Source organism: Chionomys nivalis, chromosome 23, assembly GCF_950005125.1.
Source record: "Chionomys nivalis chromosome 23, mChiNiv1.1, whole genome shotgun sequence".
Classification (NCBI taxonomy): domain Eukaryota; kingdom Metazoa; phylum Chordata; class Mammalia; order Rodentia; family Cricetidae; genus Chionomys; species Chionomys nivalis.
The window spans coordinates 32,875,894-32,897,030 of record NC_080108.1 but is presented as its reverse complement, the minus strand read 5'-3'; the positions used below and the strand labels follow the sequence as shown (position 1 = coordinate 32,897,030).

At 35.3% G+C, this 21,137-nt stretch overlaps 1 long non-coding RNA gene across 1 annotated transcript in view; it reads right to left on the bottom strand.

Moving 5' to 3' along the window:
* LOC130865074 (uncharacterized) overlaps positions 1-21,137 on the bottom strand; it is a 109,850-nt gene that overhangs the window by 61,573 nt on the left and 27,140 nt on the right. Inside the window, exons 3-6 of the long non-coding RNA XR_009056074.1 lie at positions 20,064-20,112; positions 15,162-15,287; positions 7,958-8,127; positions 5,225-5,283 (exon numbers count right to left, since the gene is read on the bottom strand). This is a non-coding gene — a long non-coding RNA (uncharacterized LOC130865074). The remainder of the gene's footprint in view (positions 1-5,224; positions 5,284-7,957; positions 8,128-15,161; positions 15,288-20,063; positions 20,113-21,137) is intronic.

Here is a 21,137-nt window from a genome sequence, read left to right as displayed (position 1 = left end):
TTTACTCTAACTTTTTTAGTAACCCATTGACAGGAAGAAAATTTTGCCAAATGAAGTACTCTAGCCTACTCCAAATGGTTAAGAAGACAATGGTAACAGAAACAGAAATTTCATCTGCAACTTCTCTGAACAAATGTAATTTCTATCTGTGTCCTATATATTTGTTCCTAAACCCACAGTAAACATTAGCTTTTACTTGCAGAAAAAAAGAAAATATGATTTTACAGCATTTCTACACAATTCCACAACTGCTCAAAAATCAAACTACTAAGAATGCTTGTTCAGAGGCTAGCTGATAAATCCAAAAGCTCAGCACTATTCTTGACTCAGAAAACATTTCATACAATGTCCAGACAGATTTTTTTTTTGTCCCACGGAAGAGGATATCTGCTAAGAAGACAGTGTCTTCTAATAAAGCACTATTAAAATAATAAAAAGTAGTATTTTTATTATATAATAAAAAGGTAATAAAAATCAAAATTTTAGAAATCTTGAAAGTCATTCAAAATTAAATGAAAGCAAAGAAACAAAGAAAAATGTTTATCATAATGGCATCCCATATTGAAATATTAGTAGAGATAGAAAATTCTCTAAAATTAACACAATTAGCAGAAAAGTCACTAAAAAATATTGAAGGCTAAGTTTGAAAGGATCATTTTCTACTATACAGTAACATTGATAAGCCTTTGTTTTAAAAATGATCAATGCAAAATTGTTTATATAAAATCACAACAGTGTATATTCAGTGTGTCCAAATAATGTATACAATTGTAACTGTATAATAAAATATACCAATTTTTATGTAGTTGGATTTATTTTAACATTCTTAGTATAAATATTGCTTTAAAGGAGGGAGCACAAATGAATGTGAAATCACATAAATATAGTACTCATGTATAAAATTCTAACCCACATTAAGAAAGTGTACATATGCATGCATATGTATGTATAAATATAATTATGCATAGTCAGTCTCATACATGTACACACCCATAAACTGATATAAATATTTGTACATAATTGAGTTGCTTCAATTAGGAGAGATATTGTAAAATATAGTATGATAAGAATTATGTTTCTTCTTCTATACCTTAACTTCAGAGTCTTTGATTGACAGACACGATAGTGCTTTCATATGTTACTGCATAATATTTTTCAATGATTCTAAGTTTGCATGAAAAAAAAAATCCTGCAATTCCATACCCATTTTCACAATGTAACTCGATGAAAAGAGGAAAGGGCATGAGTCCCCTTGACGCTGTCAGATGCTAAAACCTGAAGTGAATTATTTCCTTGCAGATACTGCAGTGTTCAAGACTGAGACAGTGGTGCCACAAGTTTAAAGAGAAGAAGAGATCAAGAGCAGGGATCGACTTGCTGCACAGAAGACTGTAGCAGGTGACTCAAAACATTAATACAGGGAATAAAACAGTACCTGACTTTGCTAATTTCCTTGGGCTCTGTCTCATATAGACATCTAGAGCAGCCTGATTTGTCTGGGCCAATGTATATTCAGGTTTCTATTCTAACCATGAGCAGCTGAGAGCTGAAATATAGCCAGACCCTGAACAGGAAAGACCAGCACTCCTTGCCTCTGACCGAAGGAGTGTGTGCATTCAAATTGTTCCTAGAACATCGAGGAGAATGATCTCAATTCCACCAATAGGAACAAATCCTGTAGTAACTTTGGAGATCTGCATCAGAGCTGCTGACTCATTTCTCCCTCCCATCTAACTGTTTGGTCCTGTATAAAAAAGAAGCCGAAAGTGGATGACAGGAAAAAGTGTCTTTTACCTAGGACCAGAATGCAATTATTGAAAGAGGAACCCATTGCAGGTAACTAGGAGATGGTTATACATCCCACCTCTTGGGTCTTATCCTGTCTATCTACTTGAAATTTTCTGTTTCTTCCTGATGATGGCTGATAGCGATTCTGTGCTGCCGATTTCAGCTTACTGTTATCACATTCAGAAATACCATGTCAGAGTCCCTAATACACTGACTGGGGAATCTGCCACTTATAATTTTCAGGTTCCCTGGTGCCTGAGGATATTTCCGGACACTGCAATTATCTTACCGGGTGTCCAATGGCGCATATAATCATTACATCCCCGGGTGTTGTCAGGAATTGACTCCGAAAGTAAATTTTGATTACAGAAAATGCAGAATCCAAGACTAACCCAGGAATCACAGATATTAAGGCTGAAGCAGTGGCTTCAGAGACTCGAGCACATTTGCTGCACTGCAAACAGGAAGAGGTGACTCTTAGCAGGAGCATGGGAAATCACACCAAATCCTTGCTTTCCTTAATTTCTATTGCTTCTGTCTTTTGTAGGGGTCTGGGACAGACATTTTCTCTGTGGTGTTTACCATCAGGAGCCTGACTAAAGTCCAGCTCGACTTTAGTCAAGAGCCTGACTGGTAAAATCCCTCCGTGCAGACATTTTTATGCCATGTATGAACCAATAAGAAGAGAGCTCTCAAACCAAAAGCACAGGACTGCATTTATCTTGGTGATCTCATCCAGAGCTGTTTCTTCCCCCTTATTGTGTGTTAAAAGATGCATAGCAATTTAAATGTGAGCATAGGATAAAACAAACCTGTGTTTTGCCTCCGGTTAAAAGCAGAAAATACTGGTTAAGTATGACTGGTTGTCTGAGTCTGAGTGACTTTGCATGTGCCTTTGCCTTGAATCTACCTGTATACATGGAAGACTCCATTCCTGTTTGGAGATTTCTAATTGTTACTGTGTACAGTCAAGTGCGTCTGACTTCCGATTCTGTGTGATTTTTTTTTCTCTTTTGATGTGTGGTTTTTTTATGCAGTCAAATTATAATTAAATGTGTTACATATAATAGAAATAACATGAATATATATAAATATGATATATAATTAAAATTTTCCATGTTAAATTATAATACATAATATATCTAAGTCCATTAGAGTGTTGTATAGGAGATAGGTGGATTGTAGAAAGAAATGTTGGTTTCATGCCCTCTTCCAAAGAGACCCAACTGTAATATAGAATCCCACAGTATATTAATGATAAAATTATACAGATAAATTTATTTCAAAAAAAGTTTAAATATTTTTATTTTTAACATTTGTGTTTGCGTGTTTTAAGTCCTTATGCATGCTTACAAACTAACCTTTGCAAGAAGTGGAGTTCATATTTTTGTTTCTTACATGCAATTAATATACATAAATTATCTTCTAAATATTAATTTAATGTATTTACTTTAAAAGATACACTAGATTCTAAATACATAAATTTCTCTCCAAATTCCATAATCACTATTAATTCTGAAGTATTTTTCTCTATTTTTTAATAAAAAGAGAATTTATTTAAGGAACTTGTATGTCTATCACTTAGAAACCATCTATTGGTACATGAGTGTATTTCATGGAAAGCTACCCTGAAATAATTCTGAATTTCCTTCTCAATTAGTTCAAAACAATAAATAATCACTCTAATAAGAGTTTGGCTTCATTTTTCCCGACAGTAGGCATATTGGAATTTTTGAGCACTGAATTATGCATTTAGGTCCAGTTTTTGAAAATTCATTAGGGAAAATATTCTTACATATTATCAAATACTGGTGTGATGCAGATATTGATTACAACTAGCAGATTTGAGATAGGATTTCTTCCTGTACTTAAATGTGCCATTCTAGCCTTGCAGGCCATGGATGCTCAGAAACTTTCCTGTTATCACACTTCTCTTATGTCCCTGAATGGTATAATACCAGCATGCCTGCTTTAGAAAAACAAGTATTCCAAAAATATTTTCTAGGTTTGCAAATTTCCAAATGTGCTTGTTGATTACTGAGACTGTTACTTGGCTGTCTCGGGTAACAATATAACCATAAAAGCAAAAGAATAAGATAATGACTATAACTCACAGACCACACTGTAAACCACTCTAAAGATTAAAGATTATGGTATTCTAATTATTCACTAAATATGATATGGTCCTCTGTAAACCCGAATGTTGAATTATTTTCTCTGAATAGTAAATGATGTTGTCAAGAAAAGGGCAATTGTCTGGGTTCTTCCTCTATCATTCTCATGTATATAATGTAATAAGAGCAACATGAAGGAAACTCCTGTATATTCCATTTCAGACACAGAATGAAGATGGGATTAAAACTTGTACAACATTCTGGATTTCAGTATGACAGTTTCTCAGAAAATTGGAAATCCACCAACTGTAAGACTCATCAATACCTAACTTAGAGTTATATACAAAGTTTGCCCAGAATGATGAGGATGATATGTACTCAATCATAATTGAACACCAGCTATAAAGCAAATAATAGGTAACCTATAGCTCATGACCCAGAGAAGCTAAGTCACAAGGAAAACATACATAGATCCCTGTGGTAAGCGGAAGATCATCTGAGAAAATTGGAAAAGTATGGGTTAAGGGAGAAGGAAATTTGAAAGAGTATGAGGTGTGGATAAAAGGAGAGGGGAGCGGAGGAAAACTTGAAAGAACAGGATTGTTGAGATGCAAAAAGGTACCTTGATTGAGGGAGCCATTAAGGGACCTGCAAAAACCTAGAATTGGAGAAATTCCCAGAAAAACAAGGATGACCCCAGTGAAAACCTAAGCAATAGTGGAGTGGGTATTTGAACAGCCATTGCCTTGTAGTCAGATTTACGTCTCTCTTGAATGTCATCATAGAACCTGTAATCCAGCAACTAATGAAAGCATATGCCAAGATCCGTAGTTATCAGAGGGCTGACCTACCAAAGCCCAGTTGAAGAATAGGAGTAGTGAAAATACATACAAAGAGATCAAAGCTGTTATGGGAATACCTTCCTGAAACAGCTTACCTAGTAAATTTAACTGTGTTAGTGATGTGTGTTTTTATGGTAGCAGGTGAACCATGCATGTGTAAAGCAAAATGGAACCCTTACATATAACATAGTGTTAATTAAATGTGATTTTGCTGTTGAGTAATTTTAGGTCATAGATAGAAACAAAATGAGGACTTAAATACTTCGTTTTCTAGGTTGTGCTTATCTCATGAAAAATGATTAAAGTCACAGTGTTTTAACTCTTTGAAATTGTGTTGTTGCAATTAATTACTTCATGTCACAGAATGGGAGGAGAATCCAGACAGGGAAAATGGGCTTTGTCACTAATCCCATATTTTAAGACAATTGTATATCACAGCCCAACATGTGTAAGATATTAAGCATCAGCTGGGAGGCTCACCTTTCATATTCATGAGGTGGTTCTTCAATTTCTCAACTTGAGCATTCAGGATGAAATCACTGCCCAGCAAGTGAAACATGTAAGGAATAAATAAAGATAATTTGTACTAAATATTCATATAAAATAACGTACATCACTTTTCCTGAATAGATTTTAATCGTAAAGCTTGCCAAGCAGATAGCAGGATGGTGATTTATGTCTCCGCCAGCAAATCAATAAAATATAATAAAAGGGTGTGTAAATTGAAAATCAAGATCAGGGTATAGAATATTCTTTTATCCTGGATGAATATATGTAATTGTGATTGATTTAATAAAGTCCCTGACTGGAATATATCTAGGAGGATTAAGTTAAGCTTAAGAACCAGAAAAATCAGATGGAAAAAATGGAGGAGTCTCAGTATCATGAGAAGCAGTGGGAAGGAGATGTACTTGCTATACTCAGAAAAGTTACCAACCACATGAAATCACACATAAGAAATACAATTAATCAAAAATGTACAAGTTAGCTAAGTAATAAGCCTGAACTATTGATTGAGTGTATATAATTAAAAATAATTTTCTCTGTTGTTATTTAGGAACTGTCTGGTGGGACACAGAACTCTGCCTACTCACGGCGTTCTGATGTGGGGCACTAATTACTACATAACAACTAAGAAATATAATGAAAGATTCAAAGGAATCAAAAAATGGAGTCAAACACGGCTTCTGAATAACTGCCTTTGTTCAGCTAAGATCAATGCTAGTGGCAAGGAGAGGAATAGCTTATTAAGAGATGACTTTTGGGATGGTTGTTGGTGACTAACAGGAGTATGGCTCTATTAAGTGGCCCTCCATCTAAATACTTAATAAGGTTTATTAACGGAAGGCTGTATGCTACTCAATAATGTCTCAGAGGTGCAGTGGTAATCATGGATCCCTGATACCTCAGCCATGAAACTAGTCTCTGAGGGAAACAAGAGTGAGGAGCCAGCCACAAATTCCATGTAACAACACATGCTGTGTTCTCAGCTGTGTTAAACTGCAACGGACATAGTAGTTTAAGATTTGTCTCATCAAAGAAAAATGCAGATGTTTAGTAAAAAAATATCAGGACAAAAAAAAAACTCAGACAGAATGCTGTGTGTTTATAAATATTCATGTACAAGTGTCTCTGCAGCTCTTCTTTTTGCTTCATTATGAGTTTATTATGAAATTAAATGAGATAATATTTGAGTCACTGATAAGTTGGCATTTATGTAATTGTTTTCTATTTATTCATTATTTTTATTCATTTTACATTATAAACACTGTTCTTTACCAAATCCTCTTCCCACATGCTTGCCTCCCAACAGCTCGTTCTTGATTAATTCCTCCCAACAGCAAGGCCTCTCATGGAGAGTCAACAAAGCCTGGTACATTAAGCTGAGGCAGTACCAAAACCCTACCATATCAAGACGATTTAGACATCCCTTTATGGAATTGTCTCCAAAATATTAGAGCATGCATTAGAAATAAATGCAGGTCCACCTGCAATTGTCACCTAAAATAGAGCAAGATATACAGTTGTCTCTCATAGGCAGATGGCTTGGATCAGTAGAATACAGGCTTCACAGCTGTTGGTGTAGAGTTCATGGTTTCCCATAATCATGGTACTGTTCTCTGTAGGTTTCCCTCTCAGGATCTTGAACCTCCCTTGCTCATATAATCTTTCCTCATTTGGCATTTTGTTGTTTCCTCATACATTGAAAACTGCTTCTCCTAGCTAAGCCTCAGTACTATATTCAAATGACTCAAAATTCATTGTATGCAAGATCCCTTCATATATTGGTGCTGATCTGACAATTAGAGGCTCAAGTATCTTTTTGCATTCTAAGTTTGCATTTTAAAAAGCCACAGATTCTAAAAGTACACGTCTATCTTCTGAGTCTGTTACTCCTATATGTACTGCCTTAGTCTTTGTAAAATGTCACTGTGTTCTCTTCTGCCTTGTTTAACACTCATATATGATTCATTTTTTTCTGATTTCTGAATCCTGTCCCTAACAAATGGTGTGTGTAAGCCATAAGATACTATCGCTTGCTTAATTTCCTTTACGTTACTCATACCTATAGGTTGCCATTTATATTATTTGACTACCTTAGAGTATATTGGACCAAAATGCTTCTCAGAGGAGATAACTGTATAAGCAGTTAATACTCAGGGTAAGCCATTCCCAAATATGACCCATACTGGAGTATCTAAATTCTCTTAATTTACCTTCTCTCCCTGCCCATTGGTATCAACATTTTCCTCAACCATTTCAAATCATATTACCACTGACTTTTGTAAGGTCTGAATCTCCAGTCCTGTATGCTGTTCTAGTACCCACATTGAATCATTTATCATCTGGTCCTTATTTTGCACATTCCATGTTATAAAATCTCAGTAGCCTTCAGCATAAATTGGATGTTGTCTATTAAATTAATATTATCCTTTTTAATAGTATTAATATTTTCAGCTAGCTGTTCATTATTAGTGTAAAGAACATGTCATTTCTGAGAGTGACTCATCCTTGGCTATGGTATCAAAACATATTCTTAGAGATATAATTTGAAAAACATAGCTAATTCCCCAAACCAGCTAAATGGATTTATTGGGAACATATCATAAACCTTGCAGAATACTATCTATAGCATAAGCATACTGGTTACTAAAACCAGAATGGTAATATTATCTGTAATCATATAGCTTTCAAGTTTTACAATGTCCTTACCTTCCTTAGGCAATTAAAGTGAATTGGAGTAAGTGTAATAATCTTTATTGTCCAGCAAGTGTTGGTGGTTCCGGTGCCTGTCAGACAGACTGAGCAGGCAGAGCTCCTGCTGCTCCTTCAGAACTCATTCAGAGCTGTTGATATATTTCTCCCTCCCATCTAAATGTGTGCTGTGGCAGGAAAAAGCAAAATTGTAAGTGGATGACAGGAAAAATGTTATTTAACTTAGGTATTTATTCCAATTAGCAAAAGAGACAACCCTCCTGTTGTAACTAGAGGATGATTCTATACACAGCCACTTTACCTTCTGTCTTGGTTATATACATGAAAGCCTCTCTGCCTGCCTGCTATGGATAATGGTGATTCTGTTCTTCCAGATGCCTTTTGTTGGTATGACATTCAGAAAATACATGCCAGATTTCATAAGCAAACTGATTAGGGAATATAACACTTGAAATTTTCAAGAAGACCCAGGTGGCTATGTGAGACTACTGCCTGGCATAGCCATTATATCAGAAAAATGTCTGATTGTGCAGTTGATCAGTACAACTACGAATTCTGTCAGGTATTGATTCCCAAAGTTAATCTTCCTTGCGGATATTGCAGAAACAAGATGGAGTCAAAAATTACAGATATAGTCTGAAGCAGTGGCTTTAGAGACACAAATACATTTCCTGCATTGCAAAGAGGAGCAGGTGACTCTTAGTAGAAGAATGGAAAATCCCCCAAATTTCTGGCCTTTCCTAGGTTTCTATTCCCTCTGTCTTCTGCATGGCACTGAAACAGGATTCCTTGTCTGAGATTGTTTATAGCCAAACTTTGAATAAATCCATCTAAAAGCTTGATATTAGACAGCAGATTTACAGGTAGAATGCTTCAGTACAGATATTTTCATTTTATCGTAAGGCCTTCTGTTGGAAGAGAATGTGCATTCAAGTATAGATGCAATAGGAACCGTTAAAGACAGAGATCTCAAACCAAGGTATGGAAAGCACAGGTCTGCAGTTTACCTAGAGATCTCCTCCACCAGAGCTGTTGATTCATCTGTGTCTCCCTCCTCCCGGTGTGTTGTAAAATATGCAGGGTAAATGAAAGTGGAACACACAAGAAAATCTTTTTTTCATTATACATACCAATGCACATTCCCACCCCCTCCCGTCCTCCAATTACCTCCACACACACTCCCACCCCACCCACATCCAATCCTCACAGAGAGGAAGACACATTGCTTTGGGGAATGTCCAAGACCCTCACTACTATATCTCACCTTATCAAGGTATACATCCAAACAAAATCCCCCCCACCAAAAAAAAAAAAAAACCCAGAACCTGTCGTAAGGATAAATCCTGGTGTCACTGCCAGTGGCCCTTCAGTCTGCCCCAGCCATGCAACTGTCAACCACAATCAGAGGGAATAGTTTGGTCCTATGCTTGTTCCTTCTCAGTCTGGATGGGTTTGTAAGCTCCGATTAAGCAGGGTAATTGAGGGGAAAACATAAAAAAATTATTTTTTAAACTGGTGTCTGCCTCCATTAATCACTAGAGAATACCATATAATACTCCTGGTTGGCTGAGTGAGTTTCTGGCTCCTTTGCCTTGATTTGAGCTATATATATGAAAGTTTTCATTCCTGTCTGAACTTTTCTGATTTTAACTCTGGGCTATCAAGTACATCTGGCTACTGACTGTTTTTGATCTGTGTTTGTCAGTTCTTCTGTATATTTTTATGTGGTTAAATTTTGATTATAAAACACTATATGTTTAATATATCTACCATATATAATTTATACATAAAATATAATTATATTTTTCATTTAGTTGAATATAATACCTAATATATTTATATTTAGAAAATCATGTATCAAAAAACTATAGGATTGAAGAAAGTATTATTGATTTCATGCCTTCTTCCAAAAAGAACTAACTGGAATATAATAAATTAACTGACAGTGTGCTAAAGATAAAGAAATAAAACAAGATCAAATGATTTCATTAAATAAATGTTTTATATATACTCATGTTATCAACAATTATGTTTGCTTGTTTACAAGGTCTTACATTTAATTTCACGGGTACTTTGTGTTTGCTCTTTATGTTTTTCTTTCTCTGATACAATTTCTATTCATACAATATAATCTTTATATTAATAAACAAATATTTTTGGGAAAAGTCCACCATATTCCCAATTCTAAAACTTTTCTCCAATTTTCAAAATCAACATTATATTTGAAGTTTGTATTACTTGTCTCTCTTTAATAAAAACTGAGTTCATGGGGCTGGAGAGATGGCTCAGAGGTTAAGAGCATTGGCTGTTCTTCCAGAGGTCCTGAATTCAATTCCCAGCAACCACATGGTGGCTCACAACCATCTGTAATGCGATCTAGTGCCCCCATCTGGCCACAAACATACAGGCAGGCAGAACATTGTGTACATAATAAATAAAAATCTTTAAAAAATAAAAAAAGTGAGTTCATTAGTGGCAGTTGTATGTTATTCAGTATGAAATGAACTACTGAAACATTAGTATTCCATTTTGGCAAACATTCTTGACAAAATATTTAACGTTCCTTCTCAGTGATCCCATTAAATCAAGTACTCACTCTAATAAGAATCAGGCCTCATTAGTCCTGCCACTAGGCATACTGGGATTTCTGGGTCCTTGCTATACCACAAGAAGTAAGCATTTTATTCTATCATTTGGAATTCATGAGTTCGCATTTGCGTCTATTAAAGAGTCTGATGTGGGATCCCCCCTCCCTCCGCCCGTATGCTGTGAATATCATTGGTTAATAAAGGAACTACTTTGGGCCTACAGCAAAGCAATAGGAAAACAGAGATAAGTGGGGAAAACTAAACTGAGTGCTTGAAGAAAGAAGTGAAGAGTCAGTCAGAAGTCATGTAGCATCACCAGTTACAAACACTGGAAGTTTAGCTGCTAAGCCACAGCCACAGGGTGATACATAGACTAATAGAAATGGTTTAAATTAATATGTAAGAGTTAGCCAATAAGAAGCTAGAGCTAATGGGCCAAACAGTGATTTAATTAATATAGTTTCTGTGTGATTACTTAGGTTCTGGGCAACAGGTATGAACAAGCAGCTTTCTTCCAACAAATTGGCACCTATGTGACCAATTAAAATCCACTTAAAAACCTGAGAACACCTGAAATGAAATTGTAAACACTAACATGCAGAGTTCAACACAGCTTTTTGTCGTTTGCTGTGGCAGCTTCTTTAAGAGAAGTTTTCCTAACTCAGCAGTTAAAAATAAAACACCATTTTGAAATGTAGGCTTTCTGGGCCTGCTGCCAACACAACCTCTGGCTCTTTTGGGAGACTGAGCATTTAGATGGGTTTTCTGAGCAACGTGCTCTGATTTGCTTGATGGCAATGTGGACCGGCTGTATGCCTTGAAGTGTAGCAGAGTGCATGGCTCTCAGAGGCACAAGTGGCTCCATCATGATTGACTGGGCAGGGCAAGCACGGAGTGCCATATATAACTTAGTAGTGCTGGAGACTAAGCTTTTAAGAAGCACTTAGCATTTTATGAAGTGAGGATTCTGTATGGAGGTATAGCATGAAGGAAACCACAAGTAAAGGATACCACAGGTGTAAGAGTAAGCACTTTGGAAGAAAGTAAAAGTGAACATAGGTTGAATAACATACGTGTATAATTTTAAATAAATTTGTAAATGAGGAAGCAGAAAATCAGTAGTCAACTGTCTATGTGATTGCTTGAAGATAATTTAAAAGAAGAGGAGCTAAGTTGGAACAGTGTCAAAAGCCTCTGAACAGGTCATAATTTAAAAAATGTGCATAGACTTAAGATTTCATTTAAAGTGGAATATGATATAGAGATGAATACTTTGCATTGGTATAGATCTTAGTTTACTGATACAAATTTAAGTTTATGCTACTTCTGTTCTTGTTTAAGTTATTGTGTTCTGGGGCTAATTTAAATGTAATATAAAGTTAAGAAATATAGATGAAAAGATATCTGTAATAATCAAATTTTAGTCATGTTATTTATGTTTTATAGATTTGCAGAGATGTAGTTCAGTTAGATAGATAATCTTCAACATTTCAATGACCTACATAATATAGCATTAAAAATATTTTAAGAACTTAGTTTTTTTATTTATTTTATTCTTTTTTAATTAAAATTTCCACCTCCTCCCCATTTCCCATTTCCCTCCCCCTCCTCCCATGCATTGCCCCCTCCCCTCACTCCCCTCCCCCTCTCCCCACTCCTCTCCCCCTCCCCCCACTCCATTCCCCCTTCCTCTCCTTGCTGAAGAGCAGTCCAAATTCCCTGCCCTGCAGGAAGTCCAAGGTCCTCCCACTTCTATATAGGTCCAGGAAGGTGAGCATCCAAACAGGTTAGGCTCCCACAAAGCTAGTTCATGTATTAGGATCGAAACCTAGTGCCATTGTCCTTGGCTATCATATACTGATGAATATCTTGCATATCACCTTAGAACCTTCATCTGGCGATGGATCGAGGTAGAGACAGAGACCCAATTTGGAGCAACGGACTGAGCTCTTAAGGTCCAAATGAGGAGCAGAAGGAGGGAGAACATGAGCAAGGAAGTCAGGAACACGAGGGGTGCACCCACCCACTGTGACAGTGGAATTGATCTATTGGGAGCCCACCAAGGCCAGCTGGACTGGGACTGAATAAGCATGGGATGAAACCGGACTCTCTGAACATGGTGGACAATGAAGGCTGATAAGAACTTAGATTTTAATCAACAGTGGGACTTTTGGCAGCAACAATTACTTTAAGAAAATGATGGGTATTGAAGAAATTCATTATCGAATTTTCTTGTGCAAGAAACTGCTCTTTTCTGGATTGTTTCATGGTATGCTGTATAAAGTATAAATGTAGGATCCACAAAAAATTACTGTTGCAATTGCTAAAAGATGAGAAAAACTACTTCAAGATTCATGCTTCATCACTCTTCCAGATATTCTGCAGGACACAGAAGAAAGTGACTGGCAAATTGCAATGTACTTGAAATAGTCTTTCAAGTTTTCTCCTTTGGTAAAAATATACCATGGGCCTGTAGGTTGTAGATGAGTGTCCAAATGTTACAGAAGAACTTTGAGTAACTGTCCAGGAAATAATAGTCTCTGTCAATTCTAGAGTTTTGGAAGTTAGTTTCAATGTACATCCTCTCTACTTAGGTCTTTGATAGTGTTGAAAACAGATAATTATAATTATAGCTTTCTTTTGCTAAGATAAAATTTCACAAATAAAACTACAATGTCATAGCCATTCCCAAAATGGATCTCCCACAGAAGAGGAAAGAGCAGCGTACCCCTTGTCCAAGCTAGATAATTGTGTAGTGTCATTGGAGGGAGTTGCCAGATCCTATCTGTCTATAATATATCCTCCAGTTTCATCAGGACATTTTTGTTTGTGTCTCTGGTCTCCAAGTACATCTTGCTGCTTAATCTTTATGATCAGTTTATGTCAGTTGATTCATGTGTCTTTTCAATGCAACTGATTTAATATTATATTGTAAAAATACTAATATTAAATATTTTTATATTTGTGACAAAGAACTATAAACTTCATGTAATTGAAATAAAAAATATAATATACATTAGACTGTGCTACAAAAATACAGTTTGGATTGCAGATTGGAATGTGGGATTCAAGTCCTCTTCCAAATTGGGCCAAATAGAATATAAAATCTCAGGGTGTGTTATTGTTAAAGAAATAAATTAAGGTCAACTGATCTCAAGAAAAAATACAATATATATATATATATATATATCCTGTTAAAATTATTTTTGACCTTTTTATAGAATTATTTGTGAGTGCACAGATAACTTTGAAAGTGGTCTTCATAATTTTTCTTTCTCACATACAAATAATATCCGTAATATATCTTCTTAACATGAATATATACAAACTGTGTTTTGAAAAAACCTACCAAATTCTCAACACTAAAATTCTTCTTCAGATTGCAATACCACTCTAGCATCTGAAGTACATATTCTTTTTCACTGTTTAATAACAGCTAAGTTCATTTAAGGCAGTTTTATGTCCATCATTATGGCACCATCTACAGGAACAAAGATAGTCCCTCATGACAGGCATTACTAAAAAAGAAGCCTAGCTCTTTTTTTCAATTAGCACCTTTAATTAAATAGTGACTCTAATGACTGTAGTGTTCTTTAGTATACCAAGTAGAAATACTAGGATTTTTGACAACTGGATATACTACAAAATTATATATTTTGTTCTAATTGTTGGAAATTCAAGAGTACAAATGTGCTAAATATCAATCAAATACTGATTTGATGCAGATTTTTTATTAAAATTAGCTAATTTGAAATAGGATTTCTCTTTTGACATGAAATTTTCCAGTCTAGCCTAGCTGGTCAAGTATGCTCATATACCATCATTTCCAACGCATCTCAAATGTCCTTGAAATGTGTAATACATTATGTGAGTATTTAAATATGAGTTTTCTAAAACTATATTATAGATTTCCAGTTTTTCAAATAAGCAGGCTGTTGAATGAGACTTCTTCCTCTCCTTTCACAGAATAGCCATAAAACAAAAGCAAAGTAAATCAGCAATGTGAATATAACTCAAACTGCACACTGCTAACCACTCTATAGGTCAATTTGTTCTACTTCTCCCTCGTCATCATGTAGCGCTTTGGTTTCCTTCCATTTTAAATTCTATTCTCTGAATAGTGGTTATTAATGTCAGAAAATCAGCAAGTCCCTGGCCTATATCTATATTATTCTGACACATACAATAAAAAAATGCCTAGAGGATACTCCTGAATATTCCATGCAATAGTACAATAGTAAAAGAGAATTTTAGATTAAAACAATGGACCTAAACTGAACGTGTATGAAATAAAATACATGTATAATGAAATTACCGGTCTTAATCTGTTTGTCATTTTATTCTAGAAGGCAACCAGACATCAAGGAAAAGAGAACCTTTAAATATAACTTAGTGTGTTAATTGTAATTTTGCTTAGAACAATTGCAAGTACTAGAAAGAAAAAAATGTATACTGGAATAGTTCCCTTTATGGAATTTTCTATGTCATAGTGATAATTATAGTCAAAGTGCTTTTGATCTTCAAAATTGTGTTGATGTGATTGCATAATATCAAAGAATTGAGACACAGCATGATTAAAAAAAGGGGGGAACCTGTTCAAAGTTTTACATTACCTTAAGGCAGCTGTAGGTCATAGTCAATACTGTTGTAAAAAATTAAGGAACACCTGAGCAGATCTAACTTCCGTGCCCATGTTACTTTTATTCAGCTTCCAGGCCTGAGTATTCAAGATGAATTGCCTGCTTAATAATTGAAATATGTAATAAATAAATACAGACATATTAGACTGAACATACAAATAAATAATATTACCCAAATATTTTGCTGAATAGATATTTTCCTTTTAAAAAAATTATTTATTTATTTATTGCAAATTTTCACCTCCTCCCCACTTCCCATTTCCCTCCCCTTCCCCCCACTCCTCCCTTCCATTCCTAAGAGCAGTCAATAGATTTTAAAAATAAAACCTGTTAAGCAAATAAAAATGATGGAAATATATTTCTCCATTAGGATATAAAAAGAATATAATAAAAAGGTGGTGGGTGTTGAAAATTCAAAAAGAGTATATGGAATATTCCATTGCACAGGATGAATAAATGTAACTGTGAATTGTTTAATAAAGAAACTAAATGGATTATAGCTAGTCAGTATAAGCTTAGCGAGGAGAACCTACTTGGACGTAGCTGAGAACAAACGAGGAGTCTCAGAATCATGAAAAGAAACAGGGAGAAGATGATGAAATTGCTAAGGTAAGAAAAGGTAATATACCAAAAGGCAGAGAAGAGAGAAGAAATGTTGATGAATTTAAGATGTAAGAGTTATCATGTAATAATCCTGAGGCATGACTGATACATAACTTTTACTTATTTCTGAATTATCTGGTGGGACAAATAGCCTACTTGTTGGCACACATATTCGGGGTCAAAACTTTCATGTAAGACATAAAAGGCTTTAAAAACTTTTCTAAGCACCCAAAATGGCATCAAATGGGGCTTCCTGATGACTGACTTTTGTACACCAAGGATAATGCTAGTGCAAACAGAGGAAGGGCTCCTTTAAGAGAGGGCTTCTTGGCTGAGTGCTTGAGAATAACAGGTGTGCGGTTTTTTTAAGAAGCTCTCCAGTCTAACAGTTAAATGGAGTTTATGATAAGTAGTCAGTATGCTCCTCTGTGTCAACTGGGACTGAATAATCACAGAGCTGAGGTAGCAAACATCATTCTTTGATTCCTCAGCCATGAAGCAAGGGTCTTAGGGAACCAAGAGGAGCATCCAGACATCATTTCCATGCACCAGTACATGGACTAAGCAAAACCATGTTAATCTGCAAACAACATAGCAGTTTAAGATTTGTCTCATTCTCATTTTTCCATAAAGAAAGATCTGGAAATAAAAAACCTCTAGACTGATTACATTGTTTTTAGACAATTACCCATACCATTATCTCTGCTTTTCTTTACAGTATCACAAACATTGAACAACAGCAATGCTGAGGAGTCTCCATAATAAAACCACAGCATGAGAGAAAAATTATGCTTCATTACTTTTTTGTCTTACTAACATTGTCCTATTGTCCCATTGTCCTCAATTTTTAAAAATATTCCTTTACACAGGGTGAATAATGTCACTGTGTATTGTTTAATAAAGAAGCTTAATGGAATATAGCTTGTCAGTATAAACTTAGGAGGGGGAACCATAATTTGATGTTGCTGGGAGGACCAAACCAGTTAAATGGGGCTTGTGATTAGTGGGCAGTATGCTGCTCCGTGTCAGCAGGGACTGAATCACCAAAGATAGCCAACAATCTAGATCCATTTCTGTAGTTCACTAACACTGATAAACTAGTCAAGTACAAAATGTCATTTCTAAAATTGGTTATATAGTCACTGCATTTTGTACATCATTTGGAATAGCTATGTATACACTTGTTCAGGTGCAATAAAATAAATTGATTTTAATATTTACTCATATTCATTTTGACATTTTTAGTTCCAATGTTTTACTGAAAAAGGAAGCAAAAAATTGTGAAAGAATATAAATACACTGCTCATGTATGAAATTGTAAACTATGCCCAGCAAGTAGAAACATGCATATTATGTCTGTTTATATACACATGTGTATAAGCAAACTCATAGAGATGTACATAAACTTATATGAATATTTAAAAGCACTTGAAATGCATCAATGCATATTTGAAGAGATATTTTGTAAACTGAACTCCACCCCACTTTTGGAAACTGTTATCAGAACTTTCTCATGCAGGTACCAGTATTGTACTATTTTGCTGGCTTCTGTCTCAAAGGCATGCCTATAGAACCACAGTGGTGCTTCACAGTCAATTTTAAAAATATGCTAACACCTCCCAATTTGATGGAAAGAATGTATTTTATAGTAATTATGAATTTTGTACATTATTATGTCATCATAGAATGGAAATCCCTCTGTTGCTATTTAGAAAATTTATTGGGATTGTCTACATGTGATATAACAGAATAATAAATTGATCCTATAACAATAATCAACTCGTTAGTGGAGTAAAATTTGCAGGTATAATATTTCTCACTCTCATGAGCTACTTGCCCTACAAGAAAAAATAGTGAGTAGTCTTCAGATATATTTTGCCAATGTAGTCAAAAAAAATCAATAGATAGTTCAAGTAACTGTAAGGATTATGATTAAGACCATTAGTGGAAAGAAATATCCCAACATGATTTTAATGGTCAGGAATATGATACTAGAATGTTAATAAACTTATACAGAAACAATTTTTTTTATTCTGCCAGAGTCAAATAGAAATAAACGGAGTCCTAATTACACACTGCTATGTGGTTATGTATGGGAGACTCCTCAATGTTGCTCCTATCTCTTGTCTATGTGGATTACTTACAAACAGCAGATACTCTGGATTGGTCCTACTGTTTTAGTTCAAGAAGCAGACAACAAATGTTGACACTCCCAATATGATAGAAAGTATTTTGGATGTTCCTATGTACTTTATATTCATGGAATGGGAATCCATTTGCTGCTATTTAGAACTTAACTGGGATTGCCTACTTGTTCTATAATTGCAGGTTAATCCTCATGTTAGTGGATTAAAATAAGCATGATAAAAATTCTTCCCTTCATTAGCTGCATGCCCAAAAACAGAAAATAATGAGAAGGATTGAGATATATTTTTTTCCATAGCCATCATAAAATCAGGGGAAAACTCAAGTAAATATTACTATAAAGACTATATGACGAAAGGCATAACATACACTGCCTTAATGGCTAGATGTTTAAGAAAAAAATTATAACAAACTTAGATAAAAATACAAAAAGCAACACACACAATAATAAAGTAATCTGGTGTGTTAACTGTTTTCTTTGGTTGAATGTAATACCTCTCTGCCATCATCAGAAAGTAGCTGATTTCCAACAAAGCTCATACTATCTGATTTACTAAATAGGAATGGGAATACAAGTGAGAAAGTACCATGTACAAGAGTTTTAAATGAAAAAACACAAAGACCATGACAACCAAGAAGGTAAAGATGAGCCTTGAGAAATTAAAAGGCAATAGATGACGAGAAGTATCTTCCTCTGTTATAGCTTATTTTACCTTGAGAGTCTTTGGTGAAAAGAAGGGTAGTGTGTTCACATGTAACTTCTTAGTATTTTCAATGACTTAAATTTTTAGTGAAAAAAAGTACAATGCCATTCCCATTCCCACAATAGATCTTGGAGAGGAGACAAAAAAACATGACTCCCCTAAATTCTGTGAGATGTTAAAACCTGAAGTGAATTATTTTTCCTTGCAGACACCGCAATGTTTCAAGACTGAAGTTGTGGTGCCTAATGTTTCAAGAGAATCAGAGGTCTCAGAAGCAGGGAGCTACTTGCTGCACACGAGATAGTAGCAGGCGACTCAGAACAGTAATACTGGGAAGAAAACAACACCTGTCTTTGCTAATTATTTCAGCTTTGTCTCATTTAGGTTTCAAGAGCAGTCTGCCTTGTTCGGGCAAACGGACATTCAGGTTTCACTTATGAACATGACAGGTGAGAAGTGGAATATAAACAGAGTTTGAATAATAAGGAATTGCTATGCTGAAAATGTTATAGCTCTCCTTGCCTCTGACTGAAGGAGTGTGTACATTCGAATTTTACTGTATATTAATTAATGGGGAGAATGATCTCAAGTCCACCAATAGGAACAAATCCTGTGGTAACCTTGGAGATATCTATTAGAACTGTTGATCCATCTAACTGTGTGGTCTGGCAGAAAAAAGAAAAAAAATAAAAGTGAGTGTGGATGACAGGAAAAATATTCATTTTACCTCAGACAATTATCAAAAGAGGAAAGAATTGCAAGGTTACTAGGAGGTGATCATATATCCCACTTCTTGGGTCTGTATCCTGCCTATCAACCTGAAGTCCTTCATTTCTGCCTGCTGATGGCTGATTGTGATACTGTGTTGCCGATTGCAGCTTACCGGTATCATATTCAGAAAAGCTGTGTCATATTCTCTAAACACATGATTGGCTATCTGCCACTTGAAATATTCAGAATCCGAGATGACTGAATATATTCTCCAACATAGTAATTTTCATAGTGGGTGCTCTAATGGAACACATGATCAATTCATTCCTGGTTTCTGTCAGGTATTGATGCCCAAAGAAAATTTTGATTAAAGAAAATGCAGAATTAAAGACTTACTCAAGAAGTGCTGACTTCAGAGAATCAAGCACATCTCCTAAACTGCAAACAGGAACAGGTGATTTTTTAGCAGGAGCATGTGAAATCTCACATTTCTTTTTCTGTTTCTATTGCTTCTTTCTCCTGCTGGTATCTGAGATAGGTTTTCTTATCTGGGTTTGTTTTCACTCAGGTTTCTACCATGCAGCTAAAAGCTAGACTTTAACCAGGAGCCTGGCTGGTAAAATCCTTGAGTTCAGACATTTTTATGCCATCTAGGAACCAATAAGGAGAGAGATCTTAAACTGAGGATCGTAAAGCACAGGACTACATTTACCTTAATGAGGTCATCCAGAGCTGATGCTTATTCTGTGTCTCCCTCGTCCCTGTGTGTTGTAAAAAGAAGCAGAGCAATTGAAAAGAGAACAAAGAATAAAATATAATTTTCACTGTATTTTGCCAACAGACAGTAAACAATGTCTTCCAAATAGGACAAGAAAAAGTGAAATTTTAGAATCTTAATAGCCAATTAAAATTAAATAAAAGCAGTGAAATGATGAAAATTCATAGCACAATGACATCCCATATTGAAATGCTAAAAGAGTTGGAAAACTCTTTAAAAATAACCCAATTAGCAGAAAAGCCACTGACGAATATTGTAGACTAAGATAGAAAGGATCATTTTGTACTGTACAATAACATTGATAGGCCTTTAAATTAGGAAAAGTAAATGCTAAATTTGTTATACAAATTCACAACAATGTGTATACAGTGTGGAATACTGATGTATACAATTGTATGTGCACAGCCGGGCGGTGGTGGCGCACGCCTTTAATCCCAGCACTTGGGAGGCAGAGGCAGGCGGATGTCTGTGAGTTCGAGACCAGCCTGGTCTACAAGAGCTAGTTCCAGGACAGGCTCCAAAACCACAGAGAAACCCTGTCTCGAAAAACCAAAAAAAAAAAAAAATTGTATGTGCACAATACAATATAATAATTTTATTATGCAGTGAGATTTATTTTGATTTCTTAGTATACATATTTTTGCAGCACAGACATTAAGGGCAACATTGAATAAATGGGACCTCCTGAAACTGAGTAGCTTCTGTAAAGCAAAGGACACTGTCACTAAGACAAAAAGGCAACCCACTGACTGGGAGAAGATCTTCACCAACCCTGCAACAGACAAAGGTCTGATCACCAAAATATATAAAGAACTCAAGAAACTAAACTTTAAAATGCTAATGAACCCAATAAAAAAATGGGGCACTGATCTGAACAGAGAATTCTCAACAGAAGAAATTCAAATGGCCAAAAGACACCTAAGGTCATGCTCAACCTCCTTAGCGATAAGGGAAATGCAAATTAAAACAACTCTGAGATACCATCTTACACCTGTCAGAATGGCTAAA